At 30.8% G+C, this 27,943-nt stretch overlaps 1 protein-coding gene and 1 long non-coding RNA gene across 7 annotated transcripts in view; one reads left to right on the top strand and one right to left on the bottom strand.

Moving 5' to 3' along the window:
- Positions 1–23,941, bottom strand: part of LOC142328853 (uncharacterized) — a 343,892-nt gene extending 319,951 nt beyond the window's left edge. The window contains exon 1 of the long non-coding RNA XR_012757372.1: positions 23,769–23,941. This is a non-coding gene — a long non-coding RNA (uncharacterized LOC142328853). The remainder of the gene's footprint in view (positions 1–23,768) is intronic.
- Positions 1–27,943, top strand: part of LOC142328852 (RNA-binding protein Raly) — a 938,200-nt gene that overhangs the window by 677,484 nt on the left and 232,773 nt on the right. The window lies entirely within an intron of this gene.

Genomic DNA, 27,943 nt, shown 5'->3' with positions numbered 1-27,943 from the left:
TAGGTTGGTTGATCTGTGGGTTCATTGGACGTTACTCAGTAATGGAAAAAATCGTCATTGTTAAGTTGTTAGTTCCGTTTAAAATAAATCGTAGTGTGTTTCCTTTATCGGAATCGGCGGTTGCAAGAAACGTAATGGTTCTTTCGGTAGAGGAAAGCATTTTCACCTTGAATACATCTTTCGAGAATGTGACAAGTATACTGCTTTAACGAACAAGAGATTTTCTCAAAAATTTCCATATACTCGTCTTCCTCACCGTAATGCAGTTCGTACACTTATCGAAAAACGTCGGGCAACAGGCCCTGTTGAAGACACTCATCGAAGTGGAAGGCCACCTAAACTAAAACAAGAGAAGCTGCTTGATATTTAGGATGCGATGGCCGAACGTCCACCGCGTGTAAGTTAACACAGCAGTAAGATATTTGACTCGCTACCGCACGTAAAGCTGTCAGAAAAGAAACAAACCTCCATAGGTATTCTCAACATTACGTTTTTTACAGACCAAGCGTCATTTCATCCGGGACGGTATATCAATTCACCAAATACACGACCGTGGTCGTCAACTAACCCCCGTGAATTACATGAGCAATCTTTACACAAGCTAAAACGGGAGTTCGGGTCGGTACGAGTAGAACGCGCATTGTGGGTCTAATCTTTTTTGAAAATGTAGTTAATAGTGATCGTTATTGTGCTGTTTAACATACTTCATTATTCAGTAAACAGATGTGGAGGTCAACCACGGAAGATTCTAACAAGGTGGTACCACAGCGCACACAGCTAAGGGTAAATGTTTTATTTACGAAATGTATTTGGCGAATCGATCGTTTCGATGTGTTGTGTGGCCTGCACAATCGTTCGATCTGACTCCCCAGATTATATGGGGGCAGCGAAACAAGCAGTGAATCGCAACAGACCGCTCACGATCGACAAACTAAAATCCGCAATAACGGCATACGTTCGAGATATTTCATACAACAGCCGATTAAAGCGTTTGAAAACAAATTGAAACGCGTGCATTGTTGTATTGATGTGTAGGAGTTCATTTTCAACATCTTTTATAAACTATTTCCAGTTATTGTAGCATTCATTTCTATAAAATAATAAAATAAAAATACAAAGTAATAATTAAGAAAGTTTCGCCGTTACACTTCCATAATTTCAGTACACAGCAACTTTCCGAACCCATTGTACTTTCTCGGCATCGGTTATTTATACTTATTAAACTCTGATCGGCTTCCCCATCCTGAATATTGGCCCTAAAGTATTTAGTTGGGCCACTTACCTCTTCTACTATGCTTAGGAAGACACGAAAAAAAATTCGGTTAAAAAATATGCAATAAATAAAAAGTTAGCTTTTTTCGGGGAAGGGGTGAATCGTAGGAAAATCTTTTTTAATAATCGTAAAATTAGCAATGTCATCGTACTGAGCTTAATTAAAGTGAGTTATCTGCAAATTTTTGAGAAGATTGACCCCCAAAGAAACTATTTACCCTATTCGTTGGAGATCTCAAACCTTTACTAATTGCCCCATATACACGAAAGTGAAAAATTTAATCAAAATCGGTTTATCAGTAAAAATCTATTAAACTTTAAACGCGCCAACACACTTATATACGTTCAAGCATTACCCTCTTACTTTATTTTTAAATTTTCCATGAATTCATGTTTTAACTCTCATACATAATAATTTTATATTATATCTGTTTAACTTATTCGATTTTGTTAATTTTTTTCAATTTTATTTTATTTTACATTAAAACTGTTTAAAAAATTCTAAAGTTAAATGACAGAGTAAATTAAACTGTATTAAAAAAAAGAAAACTAAATTTAAAAAAAGTACACATATTTATTTCATTAATATTATAAAAAAAGTATTAAATATTAGACTGATATTTATATAAAAGGTATGAAATAAAAAAGAAAAAAACACAAAAGTTATTCAAACAGAAACAGCGTGCCAGACGACGGAATATTTTCAATTCGCAACTTTTTTTCTGTCAGAAGTTGGAACTAAGCCATTCGTACCGTATTATAAAAGCAGGTAACTAAAATAGAATTTTATCCTAGAAATATACATAACTTATAAAAAATATTTCTTTATAATTTGAAAAAAAAAACATATATTTATTTTTTAGCTCGGGTAACTTAAGATATATTTGAATATTCATTAAAATAAAAAAGCTACTGCTATTAAGAAACGAAAATCACTGAAATGTAAAAACCAATAATAAAAAAAATTGGTAAAACAATAAAGAACGTCACCTAATTCGCAAATATGTGAACCTTGTCCTAAAAAAGGTTAAAAAAAAATTAATTTTAAATTCGGTTAAGATTTTTTATCAGAGATATAATTCTGAAAAAAATGTAAATAAGAAGAATAGTAATAGAAATCAGAAAAAATGATGCATTAAAAAAGAAAACCTCTCACAAAAATTAACTGTTGTTATTGGTTAACTATTCCTTTTTTTACGAATAGAATAGAATAATATTTTTAGTTTCATTTTTTTAAACGAGGATTACTTATACGGTAAAGAAAAACCAAAACGACAAGCTTAACAAACAAGTTATACGTAGTCAAATCTTATATGAATTTTAAACAAGAAAACTAACTGGCCTAAAAAATCTCCGCAAAAAATATAGGAAACTCCTTAGGAAAATCTACGGTCCTAGATAAACAGAAGAAGGGTATATACACTGAAACCAAATAAGGAACTTTATAAAACCCAAGCGGATTTGAAAACTGCAACTACAAAAAATTTCGAAAAACTCTGAAAATTATTAAAGCCAAACAGGATATATAAAACAGATGGAAGAGTAACTTTAAAACCTAAAAATAATAGAGGGGGTCTGCTTGGAGAAAATGAGGACGAGAAAAATAATTCAAAAAGTAAAGGCTTTTAAGAATGAAGAAAGAAAGAACCCCAGAAAAAAATGGTCAGAAAAATAAAAACGGATGTACTGGTTTCAAAATAAAAAGGAAATACGGAAAATAAGAAATTATATTGGGGAGTTCCCAAGTAGGACGCTTTGAAACAAAACAAAAAGCTCAAAAAGGCAAAATAAAAATAGTAACTCTCTCAAATTTACAGGTGTAACAAAGGCTCTTGAATTAGAAGCAATTTCCAGGATTTGTATACGTCTGAACAATTTATGTGTTTTGATATCATTAAAATACGATTAATAGTGCTTTTGTTAATCATTTAAAACAAAAATCAGATTTGGAGCCACATGACTTCCTTTTACGCCTAAAATTACATATATACATTTTTTTATGAAGAGTACGTCAAATTATTTTTCATTAATAACTTTTGATATATTTTCATATTTTTTTTGTTTTTTTTTTTTTGTTATTAAGTTATTATTGATTGTAAAACTCTTTTTACAATCAGAGGTTAAGAATAGTTGTTAATAAATCAGTATATTTAAATTTAAAAAAAGGGATGAAGTCGGGATTCGAACCGAATAGCCTTTCCCATGAAGAGATCCCAATATTTCATTAATTAAAATTTTATTTGGCTATAACACTGCAATTAATGAAAATAAGTACCACTTATGAATACATCGTTAAAAAGCTCTCAAAAAGGGCTTCTTAATGCGTTAAGAGAAAGTCCAAGTCAAATTTCTTTTGAATGTTGGGCTTTTTTGAACACTTTTGGTTCAGTCGATTGCAATCAAAAGGAGAGGTGTACAACTAGATGTTACAACAGTCCTAAATCCAAAATTTCAACTTCCTACGGCTAATCGTTTTTTAGTTATGCGAGATACATACGTACGTACAGACGTCACGCCGAAACTAGTCAAAATGGTTATTTCAGTTAAAATCTGATAACCGAGATTTTTCACGATCACAGTACCTCCTTTACTTCGTACAAAGAAGTAATAAAAATTAATTAGATAATATTTATTAAGATCATACATTTTAAAATACGAGTATATACACATTTTTTTAAGGAAATACTCGATTCAACCGTACGTTTAAGTTTTATGAACGACTTACACTTTACAAAAAGACTGATTACTTTAATTTTTTTTTTTTTTTGGTTTATACAAAAGGTTTACACTAAAAATACTTTTTTTAGTCTGTTGTAAGTATCTTCACGAAACTTAAGTACAATTTTTTTTATTTTTACTTTTTGTTATAATTGTTAAGTATTTATTGTACAGAGCAATGACATAAGTAACTTGATATATTTAATATTTCAGTTTTATTCAAGGCAGAAATTAAAAAACTTAGTGAGAAAACTTGCTTAAAATTAGATTAAGTAATAAGAGCTAAGTAATATCGTCCTCATTCATCCTCTGAAATAATATCTAAACGGTAATTACCGGAGGTTAAACAGGAAAAAGAAAAAAGGTTAAGTAATAAGAAAAACAAAAATTCTCACAATCCAGAGAGCTTTAGTGAAGGTTTAATCTGTTTATGTCATTTACTTATTTTTATTAAGATAACACGATTTCTTTACAAACGGCTATTTTATTTGTCCAATGGATGTAAAAAGTAATTATAAAAAGTAAATTAAATAAAATTTAAAAAAAAAAACTAATAATATTGACTTTAAAATCGAGCCCTATAAATTAAAATAAAAGATATTAATTTAAATTCGAATTTCAGTTCAGATTTTCTGAAGCCGATGCCAAAGGATTAGTAACTAATTTATAAACTGAAACCGATTTCAAAATAGACACGACTTAATTTTAACAGTATTATTTTTCGGTTTTCGGGGCTTATTTTTTAAGTCGGTTATAATGTTAAGATATTTTATAATTATCGACTAATGAAATGAAAACCTGAAGAAAACATTTTTTTACTAATATAGTGTAATAAAAAAACCGTAGGACATTCCCGTAACGCGGCTTCAGGGACAGTCCTACAACTGCGGGTTGTTTCTGATGCACGGCTTACAAACAAGTTAATTTAAAATATTTATAATTTTATTTAAGTGTAATATTTTTTCGTTAATTTAAATCAATGATTGTAACTAAAGCGAGCGGACATAATATTTAATGCGCGCAGGTGAGGCGGTACTAGCGGCAACGGTCGGCACTAACTAAACTAATTGATTTCACAACTTATATAGAATGAATTTCCGATGCACGGTCGGCAGACCGGTGTAGCCGCGAGGATTAATGCACTAGGAACCGAGTTAATCGGGCGATCCCAAACCAAGTTTCTTTTTTTACACTTTAAATATTATCCATTTATTTATTCTGCCACTCACCGGTGACGTTACAACACAGAAGAAGACTACAACAGCATTTTTTTTGGGTGGGGGTGCAATTTTGCAAAAAAAATATGACGAATGAGGCTGCCAAGAGAGTTACAACAAATGGAATCCGAGTACAATCGACATGCAAGAGAGACTTCATGAGATCAGTCCGTGTAAAATTGCGGAGTTAGTGTAATATGTTCTGGATGCTGAGTCCTCCCACGGCATTACACGACATCCGGAGCATGCGCTCGAGAAACCACTTTCCCCGAGCAACAGAAGAGACCAAGTCTTCTTAAACTCGGCTAAGGATTGGACACACCTGGGCAGGCTTACCCGCACTCATCTATTTGGCTCTCCTCAGAAGATCTGTGAGGCTTGCAAGGTCAAACGGTCCGTGCACCATATGCTCTTTGATTGCCCGATCTTTGGAACCGTTTGACAAAACTTAGACCTGGCTTCAGATATGAAATTTCTACTAAACCGGAAATAAGATATAAAACGTCTGTTGCGGTTTCTCTCCTACAGTGGAATGAAGTATACAATTTAGCGGTTTTATCCGATTTATGTATTTTAGTTTGTATTTATTGTTATTTGCATGTTTATTCTTTATTGTTTACGATCATGTACAGTTACTTTAGTCGCTAATGACTGTAATTGTTGATGCGACAGTAAAAAAAAAAAAAAAAATGACCTTAATAAAGCGAAATCTCGAAATATTGAGGCAAGTTGAAAATTTAATGGCATCAATGCCCCGTATATAGAAGTAATCTGACCCAAATTTGTTCAAAATTGGTTCAATAATTCTGTAGATATAAGATGATTTAGAGTGCGACATGCTCTTCCCAAATCAGCTGATTTGGAAGCCGAGAGTTCCAGCGTTCAAGTCCTTGTAAAGCCAGTTATTTTTATACGGATTTGAATGCTAGATCGTGGATACCGGTGTTCTTTGGTGGTTGGGTTTTAATTAACCACACATCTCAGGAACGGTCGAACTGAGAATGTACAAGACTACACTTCATTTACACTCATACATATCATCCTCTGAAGAATTATCTAAGCGGTAGTTACCGGAGGCTAAACAGGAAAAAAAAGAAGAAGAAGAGTGCGACATGCGAACACACACACGCACATACGATCGTTAACGAAAATTTCCATCCGGTCTTTTGGTTTTTGGCTTTGTTAGGTGTAAAAACGTCAAAATCCGGTGAAAACTGCATATACCCAAATTGGACCTATTACAATACTTTCCCTTTTAGAGCTATAGCTCTGCTATAGCGCTAGACGGAAAAGTAAAAATGTTTTCGTAATACAAAAAAAAATCACTTAAACTACTGGTTGTTTATTATAACGAAATTATTATAAATAATTTCATTATAATGAAATTTATTATAACGAAATTGCTGTAAAAACGGTTATAAAAAATAATTGTCACCTGTCATCAGTAGGTATAAAAGGATTAATAGAAACAAATTAAGCAATAACAATTAGTAAATAGCAAAATATTACTTTACACCAGATATATATAGAAAAGAATCAAACACAGTTAATTTTAAATTACCCTTATTGATATGTGTTGAATAGTTTTATATAACAACATGAAATAGACACTTTCGTAGTTAACAAAAACAGGTAAATTGCAAAGGGTTTGGAGAAAATGGAAATATCACAACTCGTTAAAACGGATGAAAGCAGAAACGCAAGGACAGTATGAGAGAATTGTGTAATCTGCCGAAGAGAGGACGAGATTATGGATTAAAATGTTCGGACCAATTGTAAACGCAAGCAACAAACCTAACCTCGTTACCAAATCCTGCTTGTTATTGAGGATTATGCGGTGCTGGAGTACCGCACCATGGTAACGAAAATCTTAGATTTAGATTAATTAACGAACGACATTTTCGATAATTTGGTTTGCTAGTAACCAAAGACGAGGTGGCTTACTAATTCTCACGATAGTAGTAATGCTTCTATACTCACTCTTAAATAACTACGTGTAATACGTATTTAAATGCACTCATACGTGACTGCACACTGAAAATAAAATTAAAAAAAAACTACGGAGGGATTTTATAAAATAATCTATTTGTATTATAAAATAATTAATTTTTATTTCATCAGTATTACTAACACAAGCACGCGCGCGCGTGTGTTATTATTTTATTATAATTATTGTTATTTTGGTATAAAAAGTTTATAACTTTAGATCTTTTTCATTTCTTCGAACCAGCTTATTTTGGTTTCCTTTTTTCGAAAAAGTTAAAGGTTTGTTTTTTCTATTTAGGTTTCATCCATTCCATATAAGTAACCGTAAAATTTGGGTTTTTTTTCTCATTGTATGGCCTATTACTTTTTTGCAAAATTTTGTTATTTCTTCTGGTTTTATTTTTATAGATATTATCATCGAGTTTTGGATAGTATTTTTTTAAAATTCTTTTTTTTTTAAAGTTTTACTAGATTTTCCAAAAAATTCTGTAAACCACTACATCGTACTATATATAACGTGCCTTCATTTCGAGTTTTTGGATAAAGATTTTTGATTTTAAATGACGTTTATTTGTATTTTTTATCCCTCATTTCCTTGAAATTACAGAATGATGTTGCATAGTTTGGCGCTCCATTAGGAGTGGCAAACCTTAATTGTATTGTAACTGCTAATCGTACCAAGTCTTGATCGTAGAGTGACATATTGAAAGATTTGGAAAATTTTTATCAACCGATGTTCAACTAATTTAACGTTTCAAAAAAGTGAAACCAAAATAGGCGTTCAAAAAACTTAAAAAGATCAAATATTATTAAATATTTCCAAAGAAATAATTTTCGATAAACAATCTTTCAGAAAACTAATGGATGAATCTAAATTTTCAACAGAAACAGAAGAGGGATCACAGCGGATGGACCGAAAAAAGGAGAGAAAATTTAGGGAAATAATGAAAGAATTTTGATGAAAAAAAGTTACAATTATGGAGATCCGATTGCAAAAAAAAATGAATTTCAGTATTTTCTTAAAATTAAACTGGAAAGCGAACATAAATCTTATTAAGTAAAACTACAAATTGCGAAATAAACAATTAATTATAATAGTGTTGCGAATTTATTGAATGAAGAGATTAAAATATTAAGCAAAAATTGTAAAAGATTTATTTTAAATTATTGTACAAATTTATCTAATATAAACAAAAAATAATACTTTTTTTTACATTTAAATTCATAATTTTTATGAATTAAATTCAGATTTTTTAAACTACCTAAATTCTTATTATTTGTGTAACTAATATTAAAAGAAGTTTATACCCTTAGTCAAAAAATCTTATCAATAAAATCACATAACAAAAAATAATATTGCAAATTTATCCAAAAAAGGCTTAAAAATATTCAAATTTAAGTTTAAAAAAAGGATGTAATAAATGCGATGCGATGTTTGTAATTAACTCACAGGTTGATTTAAATAACATCTTTTATGTTAGCTCCTTATAGTCGTATTTAATTTTAATCAGACAGTTGTCGATATTGGATAAAACCTCTACTTTTCGCCTATGTTATGGTTTTTTTTTGTTGATAATATCAAATTATGAGTTATTTTAATGAACGTACAAAATTATTTTTCCATTATTATGATTTCACGTTCTATAGTCCTTAAAAGATAAATGTTAATTGTCTTGTTCAGCAGTCTAAAGGAGTTTTTTCTATTTATCAAAAAAACATTCATAAAGAACTCTATTTTACAACGGTAGACTAATTTTACTTAAATTTATTAAAATATAGCTTTTATTTTATAAATACTATAGATCTGAAGTATCCTACATCTTAAAAATTTAAAATTAATTACAGTTTATTATATATTTATAAACCAATGATTAACTACAGAAATTAAGATAAAGAAAAAATTATTTGTTGAGGAGAACGACCAAGAAACGTTTAAAGACATTATTTGGATAAAAAATTAACGTTATTTGTATATAATCCACGTTATTAATTTATCGTTCAATCTCAGAGAATTATCAATATAATATTTGTGTTTGTGATAGTTAACAAATTAAAAAAATATGTATATATATAGTCGTAAATGTATATATACAGCTAATTCTTAATCAGAGAAGAGGTTTCTATCATCCGGAGATTCTGGAATCGGGTACCAGTAGTCAGACATGGTATTTATGACACGCAGAAAAAATGCATTTCCTTGTCATCCATTGGTGCTGTCGTGACAGGCAGAATAAACGAAATATACTGGAGTTAAACGCAGTTGGACGTTCTCTCTTTCAAGTCAATTATAGACATTCGCCACATCTGTTCAATTGTTCTCAGGAAACAGATTGTAGATATTTAATATTAAATATTATATCTACTATAGATATTTATTTCTCTCTCTCTCTCTCTATATATATATATAAACATGTCGAGAATGATTCATAGACAACGCCCAGCAAAAAATACCGAAGATAAATTGATAAAAGTCTGTATACAAGTTCTTCTTACGGTAAAAGTGCATATTAACAAAGAACTTTTTGAAATTCTGCTATAACGGGTTAAAAAATGGAGTAAAAATTAAATTTCCATTTTTTTAATTTCTCGGTAACAAATGAAAATATCAGTTTGATTTTTAGTGTGTGTAGTCTTCATGTGAATACCTAATAACCAATTTCTAGATTCAAAATTGGACTTGAAAGATGGTGAAGAAAGGTAAAAAGATTTTGAAGAATGATTTGCAAATTCTTCCCGTTACCGACTGTACTAAACGACATATTCACTACATTTTGGCTTGGAAATACTCTTCAGATAAATATATAAAAACCATTTTCGGGTTTTTTTTCATTTTGATTCTTTAATGAAAGCGACCAGTAAACGGCGCGGCGGCTCAACCGATACAGCCACTGACAGTATTATTGTATTTGCGACACGATTGCCCGCATCTGCCTCCGGTTAATCGACTAAAAAAAATAAAATAAAAAAATTTAAAAAGTGAGAAACAAAGTACGCGCGCCTTACTTACAAACTCATGTTTGTCGGGTTTGTTTCCGTACGAAAGACGGATAACTAACATTTTTAAGATGGACGCCGACTATTTTAAAATTCTTACTCTTCAGATCAATCAAATTTTCAGGCCCTGTACTGAATAGACAATGACAGTACATTGATATTTTTTATAAATTGAACAAGCTCTTTGTTTACCATTATTCTTCTCACAACGTGAGTTTAATAAACACAGGGGAGTCCAGGGGTTAGAGCCCCTGGCTAGACGTGAAGGACACGCCCTGACCTGCTAAATATTCTTTGAGCGCGACGTATAAATATATATACGTATAAAAAAATAACTAAATTCTATTCTTTGGTTAGACAAATATAAAACAACTAAACAAGTTAGAAAATTTTCTAATGCAATTTATTAAAAAACCAACACCAACAAGCACTTATAAAGGTTATCTATCACCTACTGTGAAGGTGATAACATTTTTAGTAATGGGGGAGGTTTTTGTTTTATTAGATTAGGTGGTGGGGGGGGTTTATAAGTGTTTTATGGTATTGTTTTCTGTCATTTGTGGTTTGTCTTGATTAAGTCCTACAACTTGGACGAACCGTCGAGGTTTTCTGCTTTTGTTTTTGTTGTTTTGTTTGTTTGGTTGTTGACCTAATGAATTACATAAGAAAGTTTTTTATTAATTTCGATAATTTTCTAACTTATTTAGTTTTTATATATATATATATATAATAAACTCTTTAAGTTTTAACGTTTTTTTAAAAACTAAACTAGTAAACAAAATCATAAATAAACTGAAATAAGACTGAAAAAGTACACTCATCACAGTACGAAGTCATCACAGTTTATCTGTATAACAATAAATAACTGATTTGAACAGTCATTAAATTAGCCATAGAAGAAAAAACGTAACACATTTGAAGAAAAAATCTTGTTTGTATTTTACTGGAATTAATTATTTAAAAAGAAATTATACTGATGATATTAATACAACCAAATAATATAAAAACCTATTAAACAAATTTTATTGTTAAATAATAATAAACTAAATAAATTAAAAGTTAAATAATAATAAATGATGTAAGATAGAGTATGTTAACAGGCACAAAAGGTAAAATGGAAGTCGGACGAATTGCAAGGAATATAAATCTTTAAAAGATAACCAACTAAAACCTACAAAAAGAGTATTTTTTAATGTTCATCTCATACGTTAGTCTTTTGATCTTCGTTAACGACCTACAAACTTCTTTTGTATGTGGATATATATATATAGATATATTTATGACAATTTGTATACACAAACCAGTTCGATATCAAAGGTTTATAAGCTCCATCTAATATGTCATTCTATTATAATGCTGAGGCACTATGTATTGTATGTTATTCCTGATCAAAAAGATCTCAATAGAGCTTAGAGAAGATTATTTATGAAAAGGTGGACTTTATTAACGTATAAATATAAACGGTAGTTTCATAAACTAAATTAATTAATTTTAATAAAATGCGAGTTGAAATTCTAAGGTGATGACCAATAAACCTAAAGTTTTCGATATTATATTGAAATATATCAAACAAGATGAATAACTCGGCTTTCTGCAGAGTTAATAATTCTTACCAATTTTTGTAAAAGAAACCCAGAAAAAATCCCCAAATATGATGCTAGTAGTTTATTTTTTTAATTTAACAAATTAATTGTTTTTAAATTCAGCTTCAGGGAGTAAATTGTGGAAATCTATTTCCACCAAGAAGGGCTAGAAACCTCAACTTTTTCAAAATCGCATTCCCACTCCTAAAAATGTTCCAATCTACTGCTATTTATGAAGTCACAGGTGAGCGGTAGAATTAAATAGATGAATAATATTTAAAGTGTATAAAAGTAACTCGGTCTCTCTGGGTCTCCAACTCAATCGCCCGGTCGAAAAAACAACATATATTTCAATTTTAAAAGGTAGTGGTTGATTAAAAGTAAAAAAAAAACAATTTTGCATTATTTATATATGCACTGTATGTAACAAATTTTGTTTAATAAATTCTTTTCTATAATAATTCTGAGGAAAATCTATGTTTGATTTTGGGGATATCCCCCACCCTCTTAACAACTTTTGAAAAAAAGTTTAATATGATGTCTGTCTCACATAGAAATATCCGAGCCAAATTTGAAAGAAATCGGTTTGGTCAATCCATAGATATAAGGCCAAAAGAAATGCGAACACATACGTACATACATGGCACATACGAGGTGTAATAAAGAAATACGGTGAATGAATTTTATAGCGGCAACTGCCGACGCTACATCCATATGCTGTAATTTGTCCAATAGCTTGATCAACTGAGTCAGGCAGGGACAAGTTGTAACACGTTCGAGCTTGCCGGTCAGCTGCCAGAGCCGCTAGAGTGAGCTTGTGTTTATCGAGTCTGTCGCGCAACATGGATTTTGAACAACGCATTAACATTAAGTTTTGTTTTAAGTTGCAAAAGAGTGCCAAAGAAGCTCACGAAATGTTAGAATCGGTGTGCGGCGATAATGCGGTAACTTTGAAGACTGTGTACAAGTGGTATGACCGATTTAAAAACCGAAATGAGTCTGTTGAAGACGAGCAGCGTGCGGGACGTCCAGTAACCTCAAAAAAAGTTGAAAATATGCAAAAAGTGGAAACAATGGTTTGTTCAAACAGGCGAATAACTATTCGAGAGCTATCGGAAGACCTCGCCATCTCGTATGACAACGTTTGCGAAACGACGTACGAAGAAAGCGACCAGAAAAATGGACCGATGGCTTCCTTCTTCACCACGACAACGCGTCGTGTCACACCTCGCTTCTCATTCGCGAGTTTTTGACCGAAAAAAGTGTTCCTGTCTGTCCACATCCGCCATACTCACCGGATTTAGCACCATGCGACTTTTGGCTCTTCCCAAAAATTAAAACTGTGCTTAAAGGAAAACGTTTTGACACCATTGCTGACATTGAGAGGGCCACGACTGTCCAGCTGAAAGCCCTTCCGAAAGACGCCTTCCAGAAATGCCTCCAGTCGTGGAGTCAACGTTGGGATAAGTGCATTGCTAGCCAAGGATAGTGCTTTGAAGGAGATTAAATCGAATTCTATGTAACTTTATTACTTTTTTTAATAAAAAATTATTCACCGTATTTTTTTATCACACCTCGTATATACAAATATCTGTTTTTTTTTTATCTAAATGAACTAGCTGGACCCTAAAATGTAAAGATTTACAAAAAAAAACCAACACCCAATTTCTGTTATGATCACCGTACTTTCCTCTTTAATGTAGCTACTATATTCGGCGGGAAAATAAAAAAAAATTAAATCGGTTATGTGAATAGGCTAAAGTTTAGGAAAATCTATTACTATTTAACTTGATGTATTATATACGTTGAATGTAACAACCTAAAAGGTTTAGGTTGATTTGAAATTAGGCTCAAGATACAAAAATGGTATTTTTATTGTCAACGGTAACCTGAATTCCATGTCAAATGTTCTTGGGAGAAGCATGTCAGTTTCTCATTATCGTCTTTAACGAGCTACTATAGCACAACATACTACAATAAGCAATACAAGTCTTCTTGAAATTCAGCTGACATTCATCTCAACAAATCTCATTTCATTCTGTTCACTACAGGAGCTGGATGTAAAAATGAGAACCATTATTCTCAGAGAAAGCAAATAAATCAACGATAACTACATTCATTTTTAATTAAGATGTATTACATGCGTCACAACCGTAAAAAAACTGCAAAAGTCTACATTATAAAGGACTGTCTCCAGACTACAGAGAAACTGTAGAACATTAAAGGTTGAATCCATTAAAGGTTGAAATATGATACTGCTATCTATTACGGGAGAGTGATCTCCGTAATTCAGTTTTTTGAAGATATTTCAGATATTAGAATTTTTACTGAAAGTTCTAATTTTCACGAAATTAAACTAAAATGTCAACCGTATGATTTCGAATTTAATAATTTTAATCGCGGATAATTGATTTACAACTTGACGATTCCGTAACCGCTGGAATTTTTCAAAACGTAACGACCTGAAAAAAAAATTATGTACCATCCAACGACAAAATCTACGTTTAATAAACCTATTTTCATCGATCAACAAAGTTAGTTAAAATTAGGAGCAGTTTCACTGCATCCTATCGGTAATTATTACGGGTCGTAGTAGTAGTAAAACAAATATATACAAAATATTTTTTTTATTTTTTATTTGGTTGTCGGATGAGATTAATCTTCCAAAAAAGTTTTACTTAATACCTCCTAACAGATCTGTTTATTAAAAACCAAAAAATCAGTGAAACAGTAACGATCTCAATTTTTTTTTAAACATCTTGCAAAAATATTTGACACTGACAATAATAAACTTTTTAGAGATTTACTGTTTAAAATTTAATCTCTCCTTCATTGAAAAAGTTAAACATCTTTTTAACTTGTAGATCTTAACTTAGGTTGAAAAACTTCACTCGGTTAATACCTCATTTAGAAAAGTTTCATTTCAGTAGGTTGTATTTTAAAAGGAAAATAGTATATGAAATTTCTATAATTAGGGGTGACGTTGCATCACATACTAATCCTAAGATAAAAGTTTAACTTTCTTCCCGATTTCATAACGTATATATTTGGGAAAAATAATAAACGCAGACAACAATTTTAGGAAAACTGAACATTTTTAGTCGTAGAGTAAATTTCATAATTTTTTTAATTGGAACTTATTATTTATATTCATAGTTTCGATATTAGTCCGTCAACCTTTAATTCTTAATAAAAAAAAATTAACACAAGGAAAATTTTTATAAATACCGATATCCTTCTAGATAAAGTACCACCAAAAATATATCTTCGTTCCTTTAAAAGATATTTTTAAATATTTAGGAAATTCAATCTTCCTTCTTCACAAGTTAACAAAATTCAGGACTGTAGGTTAAAAATGCTCCTAAGATTTAAAAAAAATTATAGTAACAGATTTCACAATCGAGAATAACACGCAAGGAGGGTTTACAGTATATGTTTACCTATATAAGGACGTATGTACTCGTATTACTGAAAAAACAGAACGTTTTATCCGATTTTCTTGACGTAGATATTAAACAGTTCGTCTCGGTTACGAATTGTGATAATTGATATATAAAGAAAAATCAACATTTTTGAAACTGAAACGCGTGAGGTATCAAATACATAAGGTTTCGTAGTAATACTACGCGTGTAAAATTATGATAAAATCTTAAAATATAGGTTAATTGGAATAAAATTTTTTCTTTCAAAAGAAAATCTAACTACAGGGAATTTTATAAATTTTAAAATAAGCTCTTATGAGAATCGTTCGTAGAATCAAATAATTGTCGATATATTTTCAAAACAAAAATCTTTTTACTCCCGTTTGGCCTCCTCAAACCTGTAGATTGTTTTACTGGGCAGGACTCCCCAGGGTTTTAACGAATATCCAAAGATCAATCAAAGGAGACAACCGCTCCATATTAATTCTTCATTTAATGAAGAAACCGACGTTGTATATTTTTTTTACTAGTTTGGCCGATTTAAAATTTTAAACTATTAACTGTTACTTACACCTCTCTTTAGAGCCGCATACATTTGTACATATAATCGAGACATAATACATTGGGAATTCACAAATATTTCAAACGGAAGAAATCGTATTGAAATCACATATTGAATAACAGAACACAGTTCAAAAAGTTTAGGTATCTTAGTTGAACCCTAAAAAAAACCTTAATAAAATTAAATACTGTATTTAATACCAAAGTGCAGTTGTACGGCCGAGTTAATACTACTAAATAATAAAATTAGTTGTAAATAAAAATTGCTGGAAAATGTAATAATTAATCGGTTATAATTTCCAACAACATATTTGTGTAATAAAATTGTATATAAAATTCTGTAGGTAATGTAAGTAATACGGGAAGAATAAGTAAATTCATAAATATGTTATGTTATTTCACGATTGTTTAAAAAAAAATAAAGCGAGAATAAAGATAGGCGATAAAAAAATTAAATTTATATAATTATTTTTACAAGAATACTTATTCTGTATTTCTACAAACCGAAACGAAACAATTAAAAGCGGGTAAAGGTTTTTTATTTAACTTTTGAAATTTTGCCAGAGTTTACTAATTCAGTGCCTTAAATATAATGAAGTTTGTATTAGTTTACAGTCGAATGTTAATTGTACGTTAAATAATAATAAAATTATAAATTAAATATAAACAAAGAGATAACCGAATCGACTGAAATAAAAAAATTACGGTAAGTAATTTTTGAATTACAAATCGCATAAAAATAAAATATTTTAAAACTTTTTATTGAAATTTATTAACGAGTAATTGTTAAACAGTATAACGAAATGTGAAAAAGATCTTTTAAATAACCAAAAAAATGCAAAGGGTCACACAATTTCCCGGCTTCACCCTCGACAAACATTATTTCAAATACGCGATGGGGTTTCTTAAATATTATTAGGAAATATTTTGAAAATAAATTTTAAATAAAAAATTTCGTATAAAATTTTAGAAATCGGTTTGTATAGAATGTTCCTAGAAGTTCTAGTGATATTTCGCTCGCCAGTACCGAATGTAGCGATGTTACTTTACGTAAAAATTAACAACATTTCATTCAGAGTTGAACGATAATAATAACGGTTAACATACTTATCTTACAAACTAACCTTTACTTTTTATTAAAGTTCTATTTGATCCAGATACGGACGACGTATTAAAATAACGAAGAGCAAAATGCGACGTCTTATGTTTGTATTTAATTTCACGTAGGTATCGTTTTGTCTTGTAATAAATTGAATAGCGCGACACAAACCGGTCGAAAGTTCACAACCGTCATGAATTTGTATTAAAAAAACGAACCGACATAAACACGGTCGTATGAAACTACGATAAAAAGCATTAAACAACATTTTTCTGTTCAACAGACACGCCCGTTCGAGATATTGGTTGGTTATTGGAAAACCAAACTAAATACAATAATAAAATAAAATCATGTGTTATGATCGCCGGCAACAAACAAAATTTATCGTACAATTTTTTTTTTCTTAATGCTGATTATTTTCTGGTAAAATATTCTTCAAATTACCGTAATAAATAAAAGTAAAATTTTCTATAAAATGAATTTTACTTCTGCGAATTAAGCTTTCGCTGCGATCATGAAGTTATGCTAAAATAATTAGAGAATTTAACCGAGCATTATCCTGTTACTGTAGAAAATAAATAAACGTCTACATTATATTAAGTTTTGAAAACGTGAAAATAACTGTAATATTTTTATTCAAAGACGGCTTCCGTGTTTAAGGTTGCGTTTCTAGCAGAAGTAAAACAAGTAAGAAAATATTATATACGTAGTAGAAATATGAAAACATTTTCGGTAATATTATTATTTTCTCTTCTTCAAAATAGTTAAAACTTCTGAGTAGCATCAGTCTATTAACAATAAGTACCAAAATATCTCCGTATGAAACTAGACGGCAAGATTTTATTTATATTCTAGAAAACGAATGTTTAAATCGGATGAACTATATGAAAAAAAAAAAAAAAATTATTTTATTTTATTTTAATAATAAAGGTGAAACTTAGCTCTATAAAGGAGATTACATTTCTGAAGTTATTTATAATAACATAATAATTACAAAAAAATAGCTTTACTTAAAATCTATAACTGCTTCATTTATCTTAAAAATGGTTTATTATTTTTACCGATTCTTCAAGAATCGAAATGTAGAGAGAAGTTACACTATTTTTTTTTTAAATAATACAAAAACGTTTATTATAATATTATTCCTGTTTCATTAATTTAAGTACAGATTACGGATATAAATTTGGAACTACATTACAGATTTAATAATTTAAACTATTCGACTTGAACTAAACCGATAAAAAAATTACAGATTCTGTATCAACAATACTTCAGTCAGGTCTGAAAATAAATCCAAAGAACGAGCAAACTTTACAGATTGTATAATCGATATATACAAGTTAAATGAGTTTAAACCGCTTTATTATCTCCACAACTTTAACTTAAAACAAGTCATCTTGAAAGATTACAGATATAATAAACTGTTTTTTGAATAAAGTTTAAGTAATTGTTCAGAATCGACTTACCTTTATCGTTAAAATACGTCCACGTAAAGAATACAATTTAAGATAATTTGAAATCTGATATTTACAACTATTTTTTAATTTTATTTTTTTAATTACAATATGGTGCGTTATTTTCATGCGACTAACTCGCGCGGTATTTATAAAATTATTCGCGCTAAAAAATCAATATGATATCAATTTAAATCATATTCACAAGTTAATTAATATTCATAATTATTTAATAATATAATAGGTGAACCTTTTGCGCACGAGATAGCGTTAGTGTATCGTGAAAAAAGTCGAGGAAAACCTCGTAACGACTCCTGGTAAGACCTTAAGGGTCACGACACCGTCAATAATCTACACATCCATCACCAGACAATGCTAAACCGTTTGAAAAAAGCCTGATACAAAAAGAAGTTCGACGGTGCTATTAGAATATTGAAGAATATTGAATATTCAATAGCATCGTTCATCAAGAGATGCTGCCGCCAGGCAGAACGATAGATTCAGACCTGTACTGTCGACAAATAGTGCGATTGCACCGAACAATTAAAAAAAAAGGGCCTAAACTAGTCAACAGAAAGGGTATTGTATACAACGTTGACAACACCAGACCGGATACGTTTTGACCCGTTAGAATTTTACAGAACTTGATCGGGAGCTTTTAATGCATCTACCGTGTAGCCCAGATCTTGCACCGTCAGGCTATCGTTTGTTTCGGTCTCTGCAAAACTCTTTGATTAGTGGAAACATAGTTTCAAAAGAGGCCTTTGAAAATCACGTGTCAAAATTTTACTTTCCCATCTAGCTATCGCTACAGCAGAGCTGTAGCTCTACAAGGGAAAGTATTGTAATCGTTCCAGATTTGTGTATACGTGGTTTTCACCGACGATTTGACGCCTAAGGAACCCAAAAACCGGCTGGAAATTTTCCGGATGTTAATGTTCGAAGGTACGTGTGTGTGTTCTGTGTTGGCCTCTAAATCAGGTTATATCTCTAGAAATATTAGACTGATTTTGACCAAACTTGATCAGATTACCAAACTTGGGGCATTGATGCCATTAAATTTTCAACTTAAAAGGTCAAGGGGTGAGCCTGTAGAGAAAGATTATCTTCAGAATCTCGAGAGTTTACCTAATTAAGGTCATATTTTTCTTAGGCGCATTTGTTAACGATTAAAACACAAAAAAAATTTCAAAAATGTTGTAATCTTCTGCTATGTTGTGACTTCACAGGTGAGCGGTAGAATTAAATAAATTAATAATATTTAAAGAGCAGAAAAATAACTCGATCTGGCTGACTCTTGAACTCGATCGCCCGGTGTAGCCTCGCGACTACACCAGTCTGCCGACAGTACAAGCGAAATCAGTTCTACGTAAGTTTTAAAAAATTAATTAGTTTAGTTAGGGTCAACAGTTACCCTAGTACCGCTACACCCTCGCGCTTTATTTAGAATCATCGATTTAAAGAAACGAAAAAAATATTACATTTGAGTAAAATGATAAACTGTTTAAATTAAATTACGCGTGTATGTAAGCCGTTCACCAGAAACAACCCACAGTTGTAAGACTTTTTTCGTCACGTGGCTTCAGCCGCGTTCCGGAAAAATTCTACAACGGTGTTTTCAGCTTTTATTTATGAAAAATCACAGAAATTCTATGGAGATCGGAATATGGTGTTGCTGAAAATGGCTGAAGGTCATAGAAAAAAAATGGTGCATAAATGGTCTCATAATATTATTTTTCAATAACAATATGTATTCTTAATTTTGGTCTGCAAAAGTTCAATACTTTTTACACAACCGTAATACAGATATTAATTTTTTTAAATAGTCTCTCTCTCTCCCCCTCCCTGTTTGTATGTATATATACATACAAACATGATATATATATATATATATATATATATATATATAACTGTCCTGACTTACTGACTCATCAACGCCTACCTCAAACCGCTAACCTAGTTAGCTGAATTTTGAAAAGTACAATTCAGGCACCCACTAAGGAAGGAAGAATTTAAAAAAAAATCTTTTTAAAAGGGTTAAAAGGGGTGGTAAATTTTTTAATAGAAATTCTACATCTCAGGAACTAAAGGTGTTGGAATGATCGTGTGAATTTTTATTTAGGCTCGTCTGTAAAAAAAAAAATAACGACGATTTCACAAACTTAAAAAAATCCAATTTCGGATGGCAAAGTGGAGGTAATTTTTCATGAACTTATATTAAGACGAAAATGTATAACTCGTGAAAATTCCTTGTTTTTCTTTGAAAAGGAAAAGATATATGTTTCACCATTTTTCAAAAATTAATTTGGGGCATGGAGGCGGACCAATATTTTCTATGTAAATTCTAAATCTCAGACTCGTTATTTTAATAATGATTGTATTCTAAGAGCCAATCCTAAAATAATTTTTTCGTTCATATTCGTAGCAAAATACTGTGACTTAGTCGTTCAACTTAAGCTGCGTGCACGCAACGTAAGTTTAGTTTATTACTTTCTAGTTTCTTTTTCGTTTGATAATGTTTTCAATGTTTCTATAATTCTACGGTTTGATTCAAAGCTGTAAATATTTACACTTAGTTGTAAATACGTACAAAAATAAATTATATTCCATATATTTTATGCTGTGCCACTGCCCAAGAATTCAAAAACTACAAAATCGTACGATAAAAGAATTTGTAATAGATTAAATATAATTTTGTATACATGATTAAAATGTTTTTAAGGTTTAATTTAATTTATAAATAATACATGGAAACTATTATTGTTCACAATTACGATATTTGATTAATTTCACGTTAAAAATAAATAATATATTAATTGACGCTTCATGCAAGCAAGAGATAAAACAGAAGTTTTCGTAAACTCATGAAGTTTACGACAGCCAGTTCACTAGCCGATCGGTCAAACACGTGACCGGTGACTTCATTACGAATGGACAGAATTTAAATTGTAAAATAGTGAAATTTTATATTATAAAATATAATAATAATTATTAGAAAAATATAAATGTGTGAAAATTACGAAAAACAAATTCTAACAAACATTTCAATAGTATAAACTAAGTTTCTACTTACCAACAATTTAAAAAGTGTAAATCCTCCTACTTTCGGAGCTTTTACTCCATTTTCGGGGATGTTAATTTAAATTCAAATCGGTAATCGTTTTTAAATAAAACTGTTAAACATCTTACAAACATGACTTTATTGTCTTCTTGGCGTAAGAATTAATTTTATTTTTGACGACCGACTATTATAAACATAACAGTTTAATTTGAAAACGATTATTGATTTGAATTTAAATTAACATCTTTTAGAAAATCCCTGAAGATGAAGTAACAGCTCCGAAAGTAGTAGGATTTACACTTTTTAAATTGTTGTTGAGAATAAAAAGGATTTAGAAGAAACAATGAACGGCATAGATGAAGTCCTACGCAAGAACTATCGCATGAAAATAAACAAGAACAAAACAAAAGTAATGAAATGTAGTAGAAATAACAAAGATGGACCACTGAATGTGAAAATAGGAGGAGAAAAGATTATGGAGGTAGAAGAATTTTGTTATTTGGGAAGTAGAATTACTAATGATGGACGAAGCAGGAGCGATATAAAATGCCGAATAGCACAAGCTAAACGAGCCTTCAGTAAGAAATATAAGTTGTTTACATCAAAAATTAATTTAAATGTCAGGAAAAGATTTTTGAAAGTGTATGTTTGGAGTGTCGCTTTATATGGAAGTGAAACTTGGACAATCGGAGTATCTGAGAAGAAAAGGTTAGAAGCTTTTGAAATGTGGTGCTATAGGAGAATGTTAAAAATCAGATGGGTGGATAAAGTGACAAATGAGGAGGTATTGCGGCAAATAGATGAAGAAAGAAGCGTTTGGAAAAATATACTTAAAAGAAGAGACAGACTTATAGGCCACATACTAAGGCATCCTGGAATAGTCGCTTTAATTTTGGAAGGACAGGTAGAAGGGAAAAATTGTGTAGGCAGGCCACGTTTGGAATATGTAAAACAAATTGTTAGGGATGTAGGATGTAGAGGGTATACTGAAATGAAACGACTAGCACTAGATAGGGAATCTTGGAGAGCTGCATCAAACCAGTCAAATGACTGAAGACAAAAAAAAAAAAAATTGTTGGTAAGTAGAAATTTAATTTATGCAATTGCATTAATACAACGGTGTCAAGTGCTGAATAAATTAAAACTAAACATTTTAATATATTATTTACTAGAAAACCAATCTAGTTAGATTAAACCAATTACCGGGGTATCCAAAAAAAAAAGCTGTAATATCCTGCAGAATTTGCAAAAACATATCTTGCATCTTGTACTTCTGTCGCTAAAATAATTCTCATAGGAAGGAATTTAGCAAATTTCTTTTTACGGCAAATTGTTTTTTACTGCATCGCTTTGCGGCTTATTTCTTAGAAATATTTAATTATAGTGATATTAAACATAGACAATAAAAGATAAAGTGAAATCGGTCGGTCGAAACGCTTCACCTTGAACTGGTGTTCAGAAAACCAATAACATAAAAAAAAAGAATGTGCCGTATGCAGAAGAAAGATTTAATCATTTCGATTGTACATATATATGTATGTGTATGTGTGTGTGTGTTGTGTAAAGTAGGCTGTAAGGTTTGGTTAGCTTTCGTTCGCCAAACAGTTAGAACAAATATGTACATATCTTACGTTGTATATAGAAAGAAATTATAAAAAATAATTTGAGTCGGGAACCAACCAAGTAGGAAATTCCATAATTTTAATTGCTTATGAAAAAAATGTTATGTATAATTAATAATAATTGTATTACTCAACATAACCTTTCAGTATACTTTCAGCTTAATAGTTTAAGTTGCAAAACAGATACTTTTCAAACACATTACGAACTATGTTCATATTCTTTTCACAAATGAAATTTGTTAATATTTATACAATTAGGATGCAGATGTGTTTGTAGTACTATAAATAATAACACTGATAATACCAGCCAGATAAGGTATACGAATTACGTTGAAAAATAAAGTTTTATTAAATTTATGCCGGAATACTTACGTAAAACAATACGAGGAGGTTAAAACCTGGTTGAACCAAATTAATTTGTATGAAGCTAACACTAACACACACACAAACAAATAAAAAAATTACAATAAAAATTTAATAATATTTTTAAAAAACCCTAAAAACTTTGTACGTGAATTTCCCAATAATTGAAACAAATTTTTTTCTTAATCAATTGTTTAAATATTAACTTTCATATAACAATAAAGTCATTTATATATAGGCATAATTTCTCATTTCTACTGGCCACGCATTAACTTTTTATTTATAAACAAAAATTTACTTATATGTATAACTGCTGTTCGTTTCAAACAACATACGAAACTTCCACGCCAACTTATTAAATAGAATTATGTTAGGCCAGTTACAAACTGATTATTATAAAAATAAAACGTACTTACGGATGACGTATAAATTGTTTACTCATTTAAATTATAAAAAATAAAGTAATATATAGATTAGAACAAAGCTTCAGTTTACTTTTAAAAGGAAATAACTGCGTAACTGATGAATACTTTTAATTTACTGTAGGTCAGTGTCAATACTAACAAACATACATGAAACAACGCGTGCGTTAACCCTATTACATGAACGTAATTTAACGAACGATGCCAGCTGCAGGTGTTCGGCAAGCATCGTAGAGACACGAGCTCGTTGCGTGCGCATACAATTGGACATCAAATATCTCTGCAACTGCCACTGTACAATGACTCATCGCTCTTGCTAGCTGACGTCATACCTCAGATTCCAACAACATAGTGAAACATGCTTAGGCATTTGCAAGACATTGCTGCGCTGTTAAAACGTTTATAAACTTTATACTCGTAAATATTCTTTAACAGAATAATGCGACATCACTATTATAATTTCTAGACTTTCAGTTATATAACTATAACATACTTGCTTTCTATTATCTTTGCTATTTTCTATTATCTTTCATTTTTTAAGTAAAGATAATCAGGAAAAAAACAATAGTATTTTAAATTAATAAGTTATCCCGACTTCAAAGGTGATACGGTAGCGTCTTTGTTTTTCATACGGTAGGATTAATGCGGGTTCGAATCCCGGTCGGTATTTTTAATACACTACATATATTTCATATTTATAATATTGTACTTAATTTAACCGTATAAAATTTCCCGTATTAATAAAGGGAATGTATATAATGAAATGTTTCTGGTAGAATGATTTGTTTTCTAGTCGGAGTCCTATTTTCAGCTTTAATGTATGAAAGAGTCTGAAATACAGGAGGTACTACTCAGAGTTTCTTTCTTTGAGGGTAACGCTGTTTATTATTAGGGTAAACAGAGGATAGTTGATTATTTGTAGAGATATAAAAAATATCTATTGCATCTCCATGTGTTTAACGAAGGTGTAATATTTGAAAGTATCTTTAGCTAAGTAAAGAAAGCGACGGGAAACCACTATCCTCCTCATTTTTTGAAATGGATCTTAGTAAATTTTATAATTTGTAATTCACATTACTATTTCCTTATGATGTTTAAGATAAATAATATTATCAGTTTAACTAGGAAGCAGTGTGACATTTAATTTTATTACTATTGCAGATTATCTACTAGTATTATTGTATAGATTTAGCTAGGTTATTAAAGAATAATATTAACAATGTTCCAGTAGTAGTTTTACGATAGTAAATTTTACGTTAACGTACGCTACAGAATGAAAACTGAAGATTGAATTCAATAAAAATATTCTTACACCGCATATATTTTGTTCGTTTCAATTTTCTTTTTCATCATTATGATAGTTTTCGTTGTTGATATGCAGAAAGAAGATCAATCATTGAGAAACAGGATGAAATTTAATTTTTTCTCGTTAAATGTTTTTTTATAAAAACATCATTATATTATCTTGTTACAATCAAAAATTAATTTGTATTCAAGATGGTGGACAGAAGTCTCAATTTCTTTTTTTACTGTCTCTTCGAAGAAAGTACGGTAATATTTTCGATCACGTGGTAGGAATGGGAACGGAAATTGAACTTTCTTTGGTTTTAACGTATGAGGAGTTGGAATAAACCATTCAATTAAAATGGCATTTCCATATTTATATATATATATATATATATATAGGCCTACACATAAAGTTTTGTGGCTCGAAAACCTCAAAAACTATAAAATAAATTTAACTGAAATTTAAATACGTTGTAGTAGTGTATCTGAAGTTCTGCATGCGAAAATTTTATTAAGATTGGTTGAATCGTTCTTCAGTTACGATCAAGTTAAGATCGAACAGATTTAAGATTATTTTGATCGCGCAGTGGTGTATTTTTTCATACGTACTTATGCACCGAGTCACAGTGGCAACTGAGTTTAAACTTGATGTTTGTGTGCAGGTCTACCGGTTAATCGAACCTATGTAGTGCGTTGTATCTGAAAATCGGTGCGTTTCTGACTGCGAAATACTGAGGAGCGTCGGAAACTAAAATTTGATCTTGATTAGAACTTCGAAGTTTTATTTTAACGTATATGTTACAGTGAAATACCGACATCTGTCGAATACCGATTTTCTTCGGAGAATGTCGGCACATACCAAGTACGTCGGTGAAAGAACGAAATATTCGCTTGTTTGGGACCTTCGCCGATATATGTCAACAAAGATAAGCTCAGGCGGAGATCGAAACAATAACAAGAAATTAAACAAAAATCATCACCCGATACCAAACTCTAAGGTAAACTGATAATGAGAAACCCTAATAAAAATAGGAAGTTTAAATTTAAGCCAAACATAAAGAACGCTCTCTAACCTTATCTAACTAATGTTAATTATACAGATTATATATGTTATTCTCCAACATTGGAAGCGATTAATCAAATTCACCGCATTTATGCAAACATTTAATCAAATTTGAAAGGGCCGATCGGGATATACAGATTAGGTTAACCGCACGGGTGAATGATAACGATGTAAGTAAACGGTCAGATGGTTTAATTCAATTTTTAAATAATTTTTTTATTCAATTTTTTTATAAAAATATTATTATTCCGCTTTCACCATTAGTTCGTGTTAAATGCGGTGATATTTGATTAATCGCCTCCGATTTTGAAAAATAACACTTATAATTTGTATATTTAACGTTAATTAGACGAGGTTAGCGAGCGTAGGTTATGTTTAGGTTAAATTAAACATTTTTTTCTTATATTTACGTTAGAGATTGATGTCGGGTGATTTTTTTTTTTAATTTCTGCTTATCGATGCGACCCCTACCAGAGCTTAACTGTGTTTGTCGACATATACCGGCGAAGGTCCGAATAAGCAAATATTTCGATCTCTCTCCGACGTATTTGGTATGTGTCGACATTCATCGGAGAAGATCGATATTCTCCATTTTCGGTCTTTCACGGTAACATACACATGAAGTCGCCATTTCCATAATTTTCTAATAGTTAACGGTAATAATATGAGAATAGAATTTACAAGGCTAGAAAAAGGCTGGATAACATTTATTAAATCTACTTTTACGCAAGTCTTAATTTTCAGTACAGTAAAAAGTGGAAATTAAGATTTCCCTTCAAGAATGTTACGATGGAGGATGTTACGATACAATCATTAACTGGAAGTTAGCGGTCTACTAAACTCGTGAATTATGCTTGAACTTAGTATTTTTTGGTAAAGAATACGTCATAAAGGTTTATATATCTATATATATATATATATATATATATATATATATATATATATCGAAAATCAGTTCGTAGTAGAGAAACTGAGCCTGTTATAGCTTTAAGAGTAGTAATAGGCTGTGTTAACATGGCTATATAGGCTGTGTTAACATGGCTATAGAGTCGAAATTATATGGTCTATTGAAAGATGTGTTAGGAAAATGACACGGATGGGTACGACCAACGAAGACCTACGTAACGATACTAAGATAAAACTTCGTTTAGTGCTTGTCGACGTGGAGGTTTGGTTATACGAAGGGGTAAGGAGAGGTAAACAGAAGAAGGGAGTTGAAGGTGGCTATCCAATTACGTAGAGAGAAGGGTTACATGACGATGAAGAAGCGGCTGGTAAACAGGAGGAAGAGGAGAGTGTCGGGATAGGATGAAGGGGGATTTCATCACAAGAGATAATTCTGTTTGTTTCTGGCGTATGAAGATGGCTCGACCTGGTAATCATATCCTCGTCTCTTCATCCAGCAGATACTACCTCCTCCGCTTCGTCGTAACACACCCTAGGGTTAACTGATTTCAACGCTTTTCGCTCCTCGCTATGTCGCCTTCGTTCTATAACCACCCGACCAGAAAACCAAGTAACCACCTCGTTTCTATCTTCCCGTCTTCCACCTTAGTTTTATGTGCATAGTACAATTCAATTTTTTCGTTATTTTTCATATTAAATCTACTCGACTTCGTATTAAACAACCGTCAGATAACTACAATAATACATGCAACTGCAGCTAAATTAAATTATTTATATATATATTATACTTTTAAGCGACAGTTATTTTTAATTATATCCGATGTGAAGTAAAGAGACGCGATAGGTCTTTTTTTAATAAAATACTTTTATAAAGAATAACTGATTTATTTCTTTATTACGCTTAAAACATTAG

The sequence above is a fragment of the Lycorma delicatula genome, chromosome 8 (genome assembly GCF_047948215.1).
Source record: "Lycorma delicatula isolate Av1 chromosome 8, ASM4794821v1, whole genome shotgun sequence".
NCBI lineage: Eukaryota > Metazoa > Arthropoda > Insecta > Hemiptera > Fulgoridae > Lycorma > Lycorma delicatula.
The sequence above is the reverse complement of the archived record's forward strand: the minus strand, read 5'-3'. Positions and strand labels throughout refer to the sequence as shown.